We start from the raw sequence: 14,830 nt of genomic DNA on the forward strand, positions 1-14,830 counted from the left end.
GCTGGGCAGCCATCAGAACCAAATAGAACACTCTGATTCTAAAGTGGGACAGTGTTCTGGCAGCATGCTGTGTCTGTGTTCCCTTACTTTCATCTATCCAATAGTGTGTCTCTTTGTGTTTGTCTGTCTGTGAATGAGTGATAGTGTGTGTTTTGTTGTCTCCACGTGAGTGTGTGTTTCACGCTGTGATTAATTACCCTGAGTAGTGGTGGTGATGGCTGTGGTCAGACTGTGCTTCACAGGGCAGTGGGGTGTGTGTGTGTGTGTGCCTGAACCAGGTGGCCTCTAGCAGGGGCCAAGCTACAGGGAGAGCACCACCTGCCTAGATGCCTGCCCCCCCACCAAGCCATGCTGCAGAGGGAGAACTATCCAGTTCCCTCTACACAGGAGGGAATTGTCTGTCTCCCTGTTACACTATGGTGGGACTTCGGAGAACAGCAGGGTCAAGAGCAGGAGTATGTATGTGTGTGCTTCTGTGCATCGCAGAGTGTGTGTCTCAGTGTGTATGTGTGTGTGTGTGTGTGTGTGTGTGTGTGTGTGTGTGTGTGTGTGTGTGTGTGTGTGTGTGCTTCTGTGCATCGCAGAGTGTGTGTCTCAGTGTATATATGTGTGTGTGTGTGTGTGTGTGTGTGTGTGCATGTGTGTGCCAGGTTGGGAGTGGTGCCATGCATATGCCACCTGTCCTGGGGAATTGGATCTTTCCTGGCTCCTCCTGCTCCCTCTCTCTCTCTCTCACTCTGGTTATGGTTACATGTTGACGAGACCCCCTGCATTGCAAAATAAAATACATTTACACATACATGTAATTAAATTATTTCATTTAAACTGCTCACACGTGTCAACAGGCCTCTGCGTAACGAGGAGCTAAATTAGAACTTGGTTCTATTTTGGAAGCATGACGCGCTGCAAGTTTCGCCTCTTCTATCTCCTCATTGGTTTTTACGAGCATATACCCACGTAGGTGATTGAAAGATGAACACGGTCCACACTCCAGTCCAGTTGGTGGCGGTAATGCAACTTAAAGTTGGTTGGCAACCGCCATATAAAAACACAAGAAGAAGAAGAATGAATGAATGAATGAATGAATGAATGAGGAGATATTAATCAAAGAAAACGAACTAAAAACTAACTTGGTTTTCCCTTTTATCTGTCGATTAATTGTTGGAGAACAAACAATGTTGTGTGACTCAAAATGCAGTAGTGGTGCGTGGGTAAAATCTCTGGGGAAGCCAAGCCACAAAAAACACATATTACAACCTATGTGTTGTGATAACTGCGCTGTTTGCTCTATAACCTGTTAGTTCATATGCCTTGACAACGTGATATGTAGGCCTAATGCCGAGACAATAAGAAGACACAGTGGCAGAATGAATTCAACCGCACCTTTGTTTCATCACAACACCAGAGAGCAACATCTGTCCGGTGAAGTACACAAAACATATTGAACGTAACAAACAGTTACATGACCCACAGACATTTTCTGACTACTTAACTATTGATTTAGAACCACGGAGAGTTACCACAAGTCACAAAGTAAACAGTTGCTGCCTCCACTACTCCAGCACCATTTCAACTTCAACATTTTAACATCATCTAATCACCTATGCTTTGTCTAATACAGTGATAACTAAAAGATACTAAAAATGATTTAGTCCAGTCAACGTAAGCTAAATATGATGTGGCTGCAGACCCGGTGCCAGAACGAATCGTTGGACAGCATTTGGTTTCCACAGAAGGAGCCTGCTGTTTCACGGGACCTCCTACAGTTGAGGTTGGAAGTTTACATACACCTTAGCCAAATACATTTAAACTCAGTTCTTCACAATTCTTTACATTTAATCCTAGTAAAAATTCCATGTATTAGGTCAGTTAGGATCACCACTTTATTTTAAGAATGTGAAATGTCAGAATAATAGCAGAGACAATGATTTATTTCAGCTTTTATTTCTTTCATCACATTCCCAGTGGGTCAGAAGTTTACATACACTCAATTAGTATTTGGTAGCATTGCCTTTAAGTTGTTTAACTTGTGTCAAACATTTCGGGTAGCCTTCCACAAGCTTCCCACAACAAGTTGGGTGAATTTTGTCCCATTCCTCCTGACAGAGCTGGTGTAACTGAGTCAGGATTGTAGTCCTCCTTGCTCGTTTTCAGTTTTGCCCACACATTTTCTTTAGGATTGAGGTCAAATCAAATCAAAGTTTATTTGTCACGTGCGTTGAATACAACAGAAAATAATTGTAGACCTCCACAAACAATAGAACGCAAGTATAAACACCATGGGGCCACGCAGCCGCCATACCGCTCAGGAAGGAGACGCGTTCTGTCTCCTAGAGATGAACATACTTTGGTGCGAAAAGTGCAAATCAATTCCAGAACAACAGCAAAGGACCCTGTGAAGATGCTGGAGGAAACGGGTACAAAAATCAAATCAATTCAAAGTTTATTTGTCAAGTGCGCCAAATACAGCAGGTGTAGATCTTACAGTGAAATGCTTACTTACAGGATCTAACCAATAGTTCAAAAAAGGTATTAGGTGAACAATAGGTAGGTAAAGAAATAAAACAACAGTAAAAAGACAGGCTATATACAGTAGCGAGGCTATAAAAGTAGCGAGGCTACATACAGACACCGTTAGTCAGGCTGATTGAGGTAGTATGTACATGTAGATATGGTTAAAGTGACAATACATATATGATGAACAGAGAGTAGCAGTAGCATAAAAGAGGGGTTGGCGGGTGGTGGGTGGGACATAATGCAGATAACCCGGTTAGCCAATGTGCGGGAGCACTGGTTGTTCGGCCCAATTGAGGTAGTATGTACATGAATGTATAGTTAAAGTGACTATGCATATATGATAAACAGAGAGTAGCAGCAGTGTAAAAAGAGAGGTTGGGGGAGGGGGGCACACAATGCAAATAGTCTGGGTATCCATTTGATTACCTATTCAGGAGTCTTATGGCTTGGGAGTAAAAACTTTTGAGAAGCCTTTTTGTCCTAGACTTGGCACTCCGGTACCGCTTGCCATGCAGTAGTAGAGAGAACAGTCTATGACTGGGGTGGCTGGGGTCTTTGACAATTTTTATGGCCTTCCTCTGACACCGTCTGCTGTAGAAGTCCTGGATGGCAGGCAGCTTAGCCCCAGTGATGTACTGGGCACTAAGCACTACCCTCTGTAGTGCCCTGCGGTCAGAGGCCCGAGCAGTTGCCGTACCAGGCATTGATGCAACCAGTGATGCTCTCGATGTTGCAGCTGTAGAACCTTTTGAGGATCTCAGGACCCATGCCAAATCTTTTTAGTTTCCTGAGGGGGAATAGGCTTTGTCGTGCCCTCTTCACTACTGTCTTGGTGTGTTTGGACCATTCTAGCCTGTTGTTGATGTGGACTCCAAGGGACTTGAAGCTCTCAACCTGCTCCACTACAGCCCAGTTGATGAGAATAGGGACGGGCTCTGTCCTCCTTTTCCTGTAGTCCACAATAATCTCCTTAGTCTTGGTTACGTTGAGGGATAGGTTGTTATTCTGCCACCGCCATCAGGGCTTTGTGATGACCACTCCAATACCTTGACTTTGTTGTCCTTAAGCCATTTTGCCAAAACTTTGGAAGTATGTTTGGGGTCATTGTCCATTTGGAAGACCCATTTTCGATCAAGCTTTAACTTCCTGACAGATGTTTTGATATGTTGCTTCAATATATCCACGTAATTATCCCCCCTCATGATGCCATCTATTTTGTGAAGTGCACCAGTCCCTCCTGCAGCAAAGCATCCCCACAACATGATGCTGCCACCCTTGTGCTTCACGGTTGGGATGGTGTTCTTCGGCTTGCAAGTCTCCCCCTTTTCCCTCCAAACATAACGATGGTCATTATGACCAAACAGTTCTATTTTTGTTTCATTAGATCAGAGGACATTTCTCCAAAAAGTACGATCTTTGTCCCCAAGTGCAGTTGCAAACCGTAGTCTGGCTTTTTTATAGCAATTTTGGAGCAAAGGCTTCATCCTTGCTGAGTGGCCTTTCAGGTAATGTCGATATAGGACTCGTTTCACTGTGGATATAGATACTTTGCACCTGTTTCCTCCAGCATCTTCACAGGGTCCTTTGCTGTTGTTCTGGGATTGATTTGCACTTACTGCACCAAAGTACGTTCATCTCTAGGAGACAGAACGCGTCTCCTTCCTGAGCGGTATGACGGCTGCGTGGTCCCATGGTGTTTATACTTGCGTACTAATGTTTGTACAGATGAACGTGGTACCTTCAGGCGTTTTGGAAATTACTCCCAAGGATGAACCAGACTTGTGGAGGTCTACAATATTTTCATTGGCTGATTTCCTTTTGATTTTCCCATGATGTCAGGCAAAGAGGCACTGAGTTTGAAAGTAGGCCTTGAAATACATCCACAGGTATACCTCCAATTGACTCAAATTATGTCAATTAGCCTATCAGACACTTCTAAAGCCATGAAATAATCTGTCTGTAAACAATTGTTGGAAAAATTACTTGTGTCATGCACGAAGTAGATGTTCTAACCGACTTGCCGAAATATAGTTTGTTAACAAGACATTTTTGTGGATTGGTTAAAAAACAAGTTTTAATGACTCCAACCTTAGTGTATGTAAACTTCCAACTTCAACTTTATGTGTGGACGAGCGCAATTTTCTAAATAGGTGTTATAGAGTGGCTTGCGAAAGTATTCACCCCCATGGCATTTTTCCTATTTTGTTGCCTTACACCCTGGAATTAAAATAGATTTTTTGGTGGGGTTGTATCATTTGATTTACACAACATGCCTACCACTTTGAAATAATTTCCCCTTGTGAAACAAACAAGAAATAAGCCAAAACAAAACTGAAAACTTGAGTGTACTATTCACCCCCCCCCCCCCCCCCCAAAGTCAATACTTTGCAGCAATTACAGCTGCATGTCTCGTGGGGTATGTCTCTATCAGCTTGGCACATCTAGCTACTGGGATTTTTGCCCATTCTTCATGGCAAAACTGTTCCAGCTCCTTCAAGTTTGATGGGTTCCGCTGGTGTACAGCAATCTTTAAGTCAAACCACAGATTCTCAATTGGACTGAGGTCTGGGCTTTGACAAGACCATTTCAAGACATTTAAATGTTTCCCCTTAAATTACTTGAGTGCTGCTTTAGCAGTATGCTTAAGGTCAGTGTCCTGCTGTAAGGTGAACCTCCATCCCAGTCTCAAGTCTCTGGAAGACTGAAACAGGTTTCCCTCAAGAATTTCCCTGTATTTAGCGCCATCCATCATTCCTTCAATTCTGACTAGTTTGCCCTGTCCCTGTCGATGAAAAACATCTCAACAGTATGATGCTGCCACCACCATGCTTCACTGTGGGGATGGTGTTCTCGGGGTGATGTGGTTTGTGTCAGACATAGCGTTTTCCTTGACCAAAAAGCTACATTTTAGACTCATCTGACCAGAGTACCTTCTTCCATCTGTTTGGGGATTCTCCCACATGCCTTTTGGCGAACACCAAATGTGTTTGCTTATTTTTTCTTTAAGCAATGGCTTTTTTTCTGCCCAGCTCTGTGGAGTGTACAGCTCAAAGTGGTTCTATGGACAGATACTCCAATCTCCACTGTAGAGCTTTGTAGCTCCTTCAGGGTTATCTTTGGTCTCTTTGTTGTCTCTCTGATTAATGCCCTCCTTGCCTGGTCCATGAGATTTTGTGGCTGGCCCTCTCTTGGCAGGTTTGTTGTGGTGCCATATTCTATCCATGTTTTAATAATGGATATAATGGTGCTCCGTGGGATGTTCAACATTTCAAATATTTTTTTATAACCCAACCCTGATCTGTACTTCTCCACAACTTTGTCCCTGACCTGTTTGGAGAGCTCCTTGGTCTTCATGGTCCCGCTTGCTTGATGGTGCCCCTTGCTCAGTGGTGTTGCAGACTCTGGGGCCTTTCAGAACAGGTATACTGAGATCATGTGACAGATCATGTGACACTTAGATTGCACACAGGTGGACTTTATTTAACTAATAATGGGACTTCTGACGGTAATTGGTTGCAGCAGATCTTATTTAGGGGCTTCATAGAAAATGGGGTGAATACATATTCCTGCACCACTTTTCCGTTTTTTATTTTTGAGAATTTTTGAAATAAGTATTTTTTTTTCATTTCACTTCACCAATTTGGACTATTTTGTGTATGTCCATTACATGAAATCCAAATAAAAATATATTTATATTACAGGTTGTAATGCAACAAAATAGGAAAGGGAGGAATACTTTTGCAAGGCACTGTAGTAAAGACCACAGGAAGCTTACGATTTTTATGATTTTAAGGTTTGGGGAAACTTACAACTTATCTTACCATTTCAACTGATCTGAGTGCAATTCATGATTTTTGTTATGTGCACATTTTCACGGAACACTTTCATTTCAATAATAACATTTTCAGTTTTTTCAAAATCATTGTCACATGGTTAATCATAAAAATCTGAAGTAAAATTATACAATCTATAAAGGTAAAAAATATTGTGAGAGAACACTGAGAACACACTGACACTCATTGGTGTTCTATAGAAATAGGTGCATAGAACTCAGAGAAGGCCTGCAGGCCTATGCAGCAGTAGGCCTAGAGGTTCCATTGTCAACTAAGTAAAATACATAGGCCTAAAGCAGACAAATAAAAGCTTTAGAAAATATCCTGATGAAAATTCTGGTTATTTCATTCATATTCTTCCCTCTTCTCCGCCTGTCTGCCTCCCTTTCTATCTGTCTTGACTTGCGCTATTGCTAGTGAAGTTCAACATTGTATCAAATCATCACATGGTCCAGCCCGAAGCTGTCACTAACGAACTTGCAACATTGTATCAACTAGCCTATTCTGGGCCCTGCGCCAGTGAGCTTGGGAAATCAAATCAAATGTATTTATATAGCCCTTCTTACATCAGCTGATATATCAAAGTGCTGTACAGAAACCCAGCCTAAAACCCCAAACAGCAAGCAATGCAGGTGTAGAGGCAGGGTGGCTAGGAAAAACTCCCTAGAAAGGCCAAAACCTAGGTAGAAACCTAGAGAGGAACCAGGCTATGAGGGGTGGCCAGTCCTCTTCTGGCTGTGCCGGGTGGAGATTATAACAGAACATGGCCAAGATGTTCAAACGTTCATAGATGACCAGCAGGGTCAAATAATAATAATCACAGTAGTTGTCGAGGGTGCAACAGGTCAGCACCTCAGGAGTAAATGTCAGATGGCTTTTCATAGCCGATCGTTGAGAGTATCTCTACCGGGAAAGAAAGCTGGGCTTTTTATTGACGTTTCCACTGGATATATGGGATCATGATATTTTGCTCTATCACACCGAGGCTTGGTGATTATCGAGGCCAGAAGTGTTGGAAAGATTTTTCTATCATTCACTTTCCGACATATGTATTCTGGAGAGAGACGCACCATACCTTCACCACACCCCCCTCCCCTTCTTCTTGATGCAACATGTTTTATTATACTCAAGACACATTATCTACACACATATACTGAATATACATCAAAACATTTTCAACAATTTGACTGAGTTACAGTTCATATAAGGAAATCAGTCAATTGAAATAAATGTATTAGGCCCTAATCTATGGATTTCACATATTACAGACATAAATACTCCTCAGTTTCATCAGCTGTCCGGGTGGCTGGTCTCAGACGATCCCGCAGGTGAAGAAGCCGGATATGGAGGTCCTGGGCTGGCGTGGTTACATGTGGTCTGCAGTTGTTAGACCTGTTGGAGGTACTGCCAATTTCTCTAAAATGACATTGAAGGCGGGTTATGGTAGAGAAATTAACATTAAATTCTCTGGCAACATCTCTGGTGGACATTTCTGCTGTCAGCATGCCAATTGCACGCTCCCTCAACTTGAGACATCTGTGGCATTGTGTTACGTGACAAAACCTATGTTTTTATTTATTTATTTATTTCACCTTTATTTAACCAGGTAGGCTAGTTGAGAACAAGTTCTCATTTGCAACTGCGACCTGGCCAAGATAAAGCATAGCAGTGTGAACAGACAACACAGAGTTACACATGGAGTAAACAATTAACAAGTCAATAACACAGTAGAAAACAAAGGGGGAGTCTATATACAATGTGTGCAAAAGGCATGAGGAGGTAGGCGAATAATTACAATTTTGCAGATTAACACTGGAGTGATAAATGATCAGATGGTCATGTACAGGTAGAGATATTGGTGTGCAAAAGAGCAGAAAAGTAAATAAATAAAAACAGTATGGGAATGAGGTAGGTGAAAATGGGTGGGCTATTTACCAATAGACTATGTACAGCTGCAGCGATCGGTTAGCTGCTCAGATAGCTGATGTTTGAAGTTGGTGAGGGAGATAAAAGTCTCCAACTTCAGCGATTTTTGCAGTTCGTTCCAGTCACAGGCAGCAGAGTACTGAAACGAAAGGCGGCCAAATGAGGTGTTGGCTTTAGGGATGATCAGTGAGATACACCTGCTGGAGCGAGTGCTACGGATGGGTGTTGCCATCGTGACCAGTGAACTGAGATAAGGCGGAGCTTTACCTAGCAAGGACTTGTAGATGACCTGGAGCCAGTGGGTCTGGCGACGAATATGTAGCGAGGGCCAGCCGACTAGAGCATACAAGTCGCAGTGGTGGGTGGTATAAGGTGCTTTAGTGACAAAACGGATGGCACTGTGATAGACTGCATCCAGTTTGCTGAGTAGAGTGTTGGAAGCCATTTTGTAGATGACATCGCCGAAGTCGAGGATCGGTAGGATAGTCAGTTTTACTAGGGTAAGCTTGGCGGCGTGAGTGAAGGAGGCTTTGTTGCGGAATAGAAAGCCGACTCTTGATTTTATTTTCGATTGGAGATGTTTGATATGAGTCTGGAAGGAGAGTTTGCAGTCTAGCCAGACACCTAGGTACTTATAGATGTCCACATATTCAAGGTCGGAACCATCCAGGGTGGTGATGCTAGTTGGGCATGTGGGTGCAGGCAGCGATCGGTTGAAAAGCATGCATTTGGTTTTACTAGCGTTTAAGAGCAGTTGGAGGCCGCGGAAGGAGTGTTGTATGGCATTGAAGCTCGTTTGGAGGTTAGATAGCACAGTGTCCAATGACGGGCCGAAGGTATATAGAATGGTGTCGTCTGCGTAGAGGTGGATCAGGGAATCGCCCGCAGCAAGAGCAACATCATTGATATATACAGAGAAAAGAGTCGGCCCGAGAATTGAACCCTGTGGCACCCCCATAGAGACTGCCAGAGGACCGGACAGCATGCCCTCCGATTTGACACACTGAACTCTGTCTGCAAAGTAATTGGTGAACCAGGCAAGGCAGTCATCCGAAAAACCGAGGCTATTGAGTCTATTGAGTCAAAAAGCTGTTTAATCAGCTTTTTGATATGCCAAAGCTGTCAGGTGGATGGATTATCTTGGCAAAGGAGAAATGCTCATTAACAGTGATGTAAACAAATTTGTGCACAACATTTGAGAGAAATAAGATTTTTGTGCGTACGGAACATTTCTGGGATCTTTTATTTCAGCTCATGAAACATGGGATCAACACTTTACATGTTGCATTTATATTTTTGTTCAGTATATTTTCACTGACAGCCACAACTCAATCAGCTAGACCTACTGTACTACCACTACCCAAACTACGGGCTTCCCAAACACCATTTTTCTTAAAGGAGCTTATGATCCTCTGTGACCAAGTCATGATCTCCCTGGAGATTTTGAATGATTTTATTTAGACAGGAGTAATTATATAATTTTGGTTTAACATCAATTTACTTCAGGGCAACAAAGCGTCCTAACAGTGCACTGTGCACCCGCCAACTTGACTTTCCAATTCACAAGAGGCTGAAACCAGAGATCTGTATATAATGATAAGATGCTCATGTCTCCTCCCTAACAATGGGAGTCCTTGTCCCAAAGGCGGGAAGGCAGGCGACAAGCTTAGGTCCGCATATTATTCTCATAGAAACGCACTGGGCTTACACTGGACAGATTCTGGCGAGTGAGCCCTCTCGCTTCGCCTCTCCTCTCTCTGCTGAAACTTGGCCAGTGTGCAAAACAGCTCCCCTCTATATGTAGCCCATGTATCTGATGCTGTCTGGACAGAAATAGTATGACATGCCGTACTCTGTTGGTCCAGACAGCATCAGATACATGGTCTACACATTCTGAGACAGAGGGGCTCTGTTTCACTCGCTCAGATGCTTTACCTGAGATTGATGCGTCTTGCTGTCAAATCTTGCTCAGTCAAATAAATGATCAATATTTCAATATTTTATTTGGATGGGCAAGGAGGTACGGCCCATAACGCCGGCCCTGTGTGGCTGTCCATGGTTCTGATTTCTCTGTATGTATGTATGTATGTATATATATATATATGTATATATGTGTGTGTGTGTGTGTGTGTGTGTGTACATACTTATACATGCTTATATTTGTTGTTGGCTACCCTTGGCCTGGCTACCCTTGGCCTGGCTACCCTTGGCCTGGCTACCCTTGGCCTGGCTACCCTTGGCCTGGCTACCCTTGGCATCCATGAATACACATCACTGTCAAAATGGATTCAAATTCTACAAAGATCCAGCAAATAAAATGACCATATGCATTTCAGTTAAAATAACAAGCCAATGTTTATCTCCCAGGACAAACTAGCTAGCAACAGCAAGCTAACTAAATGTCCATGGATGTTTGTTTTTCAACCTGTCCCCCAATGAATATAAATTATTCACAGTTGGTTTTGGTATTTTAACCTGCATGTCATGAATGTGTCTGGTAAGTGGGGATAGACAAAATCAACATGCGCACGATGGCGCACACGGATGCGCACGTGGAGCTGGTTTGGTCTGCATGTTAGGCATTAGGGTTAGCAGTGTGGGTAACGTTAGGGTTAAGGTTACATTTAAAATCAGATTTTATGACCACTCTGCAGACCTGCCTCCAGAACAAGATTCATGACAAAAAACACTAATTTGCCTATTTCTCTCGTCCTCTATCTCACTCTTTCTCTCACTCTTTCCTCTCTCCCTCTATTTCTCACTATTTCATCTCTCACTCTTTCCTCTCTCCCTCCATCTTTCACACATATTTCTCCCTCCCTCCCTCCCTCTCTCCTTCCCTCCCCCTCTTGCTGATGGCTTCCTCCAGAGGGTCAGTGTGTCAGTGCTGGCCCCGGCTCAGCCAAGCCAAGCATGCTAACAGGCTTTAGCCACGGGCGGCCCAGCATGGAAACCATTCATTTCAATTACAGCCCCCAGCAATGTCCAACCTCCACACACACACAAACACTGCCTCTCCCATCCAGTGACGCATTCACACACACACGTATGTGTGCACAAACCCACATGAAAAAATACTATAGTATTCACTGTAGTGTTTTTGCGGACTGTAGTATATTGTAGTATTTACTATAGTATTCTTCAGTATACTACAGCATTCTAAAGTAAGTACTCCACATGATCGAGGGATTCCACAGTGTGTAGTATAGTATTCTAGAGTATACTACAGTTTACTACATAATTCTATAGTAAGTACTGTAGTATTTTAAAATAACCTGTAGTACTTTTTCATGTGGGAATGCATGTACACAGACACACACACATTAGTGAAAACACACACACTCATTCATGGACCCATGCATGTACACACACAACAAACATTTGCACACGCACAACTACATACAGATTCCTGTGGCTCTCCTCCCCTCCACTACTAAACAACAACAACAGCAGCAGCAGGAAACCAGACCAGTCCCTCCAGACATTGCTAGGAGCTCTCCTCATTTGCTTCACTCTCAGCCATAAAGATCACAGTCATCTATATCTGTGGATAAAACACAGAAAGTGCCTGAGTGAGTTGTCTATTTATTCAGTCTGTGATGGTTTTAGAGATCAGTGTGTATGGTAGAGAGCTTGGTAGCTAGCCTGGCAAGTGATGTTGGTTGTGGATTGCTCTCATTCTGTGGGGTTGAGAACACAGTGCTGTTTGAAAATGCATTGAAACACACAAGAATGTATACACAAAGACACGTACACACACACAAGCACGCAGGCAAGCACGCACGCACATGCACACGCATACACACACACCCACCCACACACACAGGCCAGCACACACACTCCTCCTGCCAACCCTGCACCATCTGTCTCTCTGTCTGCTCATCATGCCCAAACAGGGCCCCAACATAGTCAGTGTGAAATTAGCCTTCTTTGTGTGGCTTTGTCTGCATGTGTGTGTGTCTGTCTGTCTGTCCAGATGACAGTAGTGAGTCAACCAGCTCTGGGCAGTCTGTCTGATACAATGCCCTGGTCTCATCGGACATCCATTTCCCCTGACCTCTGATCCCTAAACAACCTTCCCGACCCCACAGCTCTAAACACCCCTCTCTCTGAGACAATCAACAGTGTGTGTATGTGTGTGCGTGTGTAATGATACCGCCACACAGTCTCTCACCTCCCATGTTGCACCGGCCGCCAAAAAAAAGCTCCCAGGATGCTCTTTTATAAGCATTCAGTGCCCTGACCCTACCTAACCTCTGACCTGACCCCGTGACCCCAGCCCTTTGACACACTCACACACACACAATAGAACCAGCGACCTTTCGATTACTGGCCAAATGCTCTTAACCTTTAGTCTACCTGCTGCCCAGTATACACGACTCCTTAAAAGTATGTGGAAAATAAACTATAGTGAATTGGTGCAAGATGTTTCAGGGTCATTTAAGCTGAAACAATATAAAAATATTAGGCAAGCCAAATGAACAAGATCAAGGGTCAATAACTGCTGAAGAAACACAGAGACTGTTCTGTACTGCCAACAGCACATCACATTTGTAGACAGTTACCTGGTATGTGGAGGTCTCACTTTAAGGGAAGGTTGTCTGAACGTTGCTCTGTGGTTCTGTCTGGCGTGTGGACTGACTGACTGCCTGCTGACAGATCATCATCGTTTTTTTCTCTGCTGCAGCATCTTGGCTGGAAGACAAACAGTCTGGCAAACAGACAGCTTTACAGCGCAGAGCTCAATCAAAGTGTCTCCCTGTCCTACGGTAAACACACACACACAGTAAACAAGCCTGAAGCCAGTCCAGCCTAACACAGATTGATAACACCAAGCAAATCAGCCTGTCGATTCTCCCCTTCACTTACAGGAACGTTGCTTTATCAACAACAATGTTTTGATTGTCGCATACTTTATTTCTAATTAATTCCAAAGTGTTTTAATTCAGATGCCATTAAGGTTGTACAATGGTTGATTTCAGTCATTACTTCTACAGAGACGTGCAGTAAAACCAAACCAAGGGAGCTTGATAAAGGAGAGAGAGAGCCTTCTCCTCCACTATACCTGACACCACCTACTGGTGAAAGGTGGAATCACACTGACGGTGCTCCATTGAATTTGCCTGGGATGCTAAGAGGCTAGCGGGCAGTGTGCTGCACGGCTAAGGACAAAGTCAATGCTGATAGGCCCTGTTGGTTTACTAAGACCTCCAATCCAGAGTTTCTACAGCAGGCGCACACACAGACAGACTAGTGGGCACACAAAGACTGAACAAAGAGGGGGAAAGGGTTAACCGGTTCTTGTGTGTGACCAGTGTGTAAGTGTGTGTGTGTGCATGTGTATGTGGTGTGTGTAGAGGCCTATAGAGGAAAATAGTCTGAGGAACTATGTCTGTGGGAAGGGGACAATAAGCCCTCCCCATCAAAGAAGCATCATTGGAGGGGTTACTATGTTTGTGACAGTGTGTGTGCCACAGTGTCCTCTCCCCAAACCTCCTGACGCCCCTTTGCCCTGGGTTGAGGGCCACAACAATTGTCCCTTTCAGGCGGGGGCCCCTGCAGGTCCCACGGGGGCAAAGTGGAGGCCCGGGGGCCAGGCAGGGCAGCCTGATCCTGGGCTGAGCTAACAGGATTACTGGGGGTGTGACAGAGAGAAGAGCCGTGCTCTGGTTCCCTGGTTCTCTGGCTGTCTCATCCCCCAGGGCCAGAGGGCTTAGAGCAGCTAAACGGAGCCTGCCTCTGCTGCCTGGACCCATCACTCTGAACACTGCTCTGAGACATCACTGTTACAGGAGGGCCTAGAGAATGGCTCTGAGACATCACTGTTACAGGAAGGTATAGAGAATGGCTCTGAGACATCACTGTTACAGGAGGAACTAGAGAATGGTTCTGAGACATCACTGTTACAGGAGGGTCAAGAGAACGGCTCTGAGACATCACTGTTACAGGAGGAACTAGAGAATGGTTCTGAGACATCACTGTTACAGGAGGAACTAGAGAATGGCTCTGAGACATCACTGTTACAGGAGGGTCTAGAGAATGGTTCTGAGACATCACTGTTACCGGAGGGTCTAGAGAATAGTTCTGAGACATCACTGTTACAGGAGGAACTAGAGAATGGTTCTAAGACATCACTACTACAGGAGGAACTCGAGAATGGTTCTGAGACATCACTGTTACAGGAGGGACTAGATAATGGTTCTGAGACATCACTGTTACCGGAGGGTCTAGAGAATGGCACTGAGACATCACTGTTAAAGGAGGGGCAAGAGAATGGACCTGAGACATCACTGTTACAGGAGGAACTAGAGGATGGTTCTGAGACATCACTGTTACAGGAGGGTCTAGAGAATGGTTCTGAGACATCACTGTTACAGGAGGGGCAAGAGAATGGACCTGAGACATCACTGTTACAGGAGGAACTAGAGAATGGTTCTGAGACATCACTGTTACAGGAGGAACTAGAGAATGGCTCTGAGACATCACTGTTACCGGAGGGTCTAGAGAATGGTTCTGAGACATCACTGTTACAGGAGGGGCAAGAGAATGGACCT

The 14,830-nt window shown here is 44.2% G+C and overlaps 1 protein-coding gene across 1 annotated transcript in view; it reads right to left on the bottom strand.

Moving 5' to 3' along the window:
* LOC110506108 (genetic suppressor element 1) overlaps window positions 1–14,830 on the bottom strand; it is a 418,800-nt gene that overhangs the window by 230,914 nt on the left and 173,056 nt on the right. The gene's annotated exons all lie outside the window — the stretch shown is intronic.

The sequence above is a fragment of the Oncorhynchus mykiss genome, chromosome 26 (genome assembly GCF_057628025.1).
Source record: "Oncorhynchus mykiss isolate SJ-2025 chromosome 26, ASM5762802v1, whole genome shotgun sequence".
Lineage (NCBI taxonomy): Eukaryota > Metazoa > Chordata > Actinopteri > Salmoniformes > Salmonidae > Oncorhynchus > Oncorhynchus mykiss.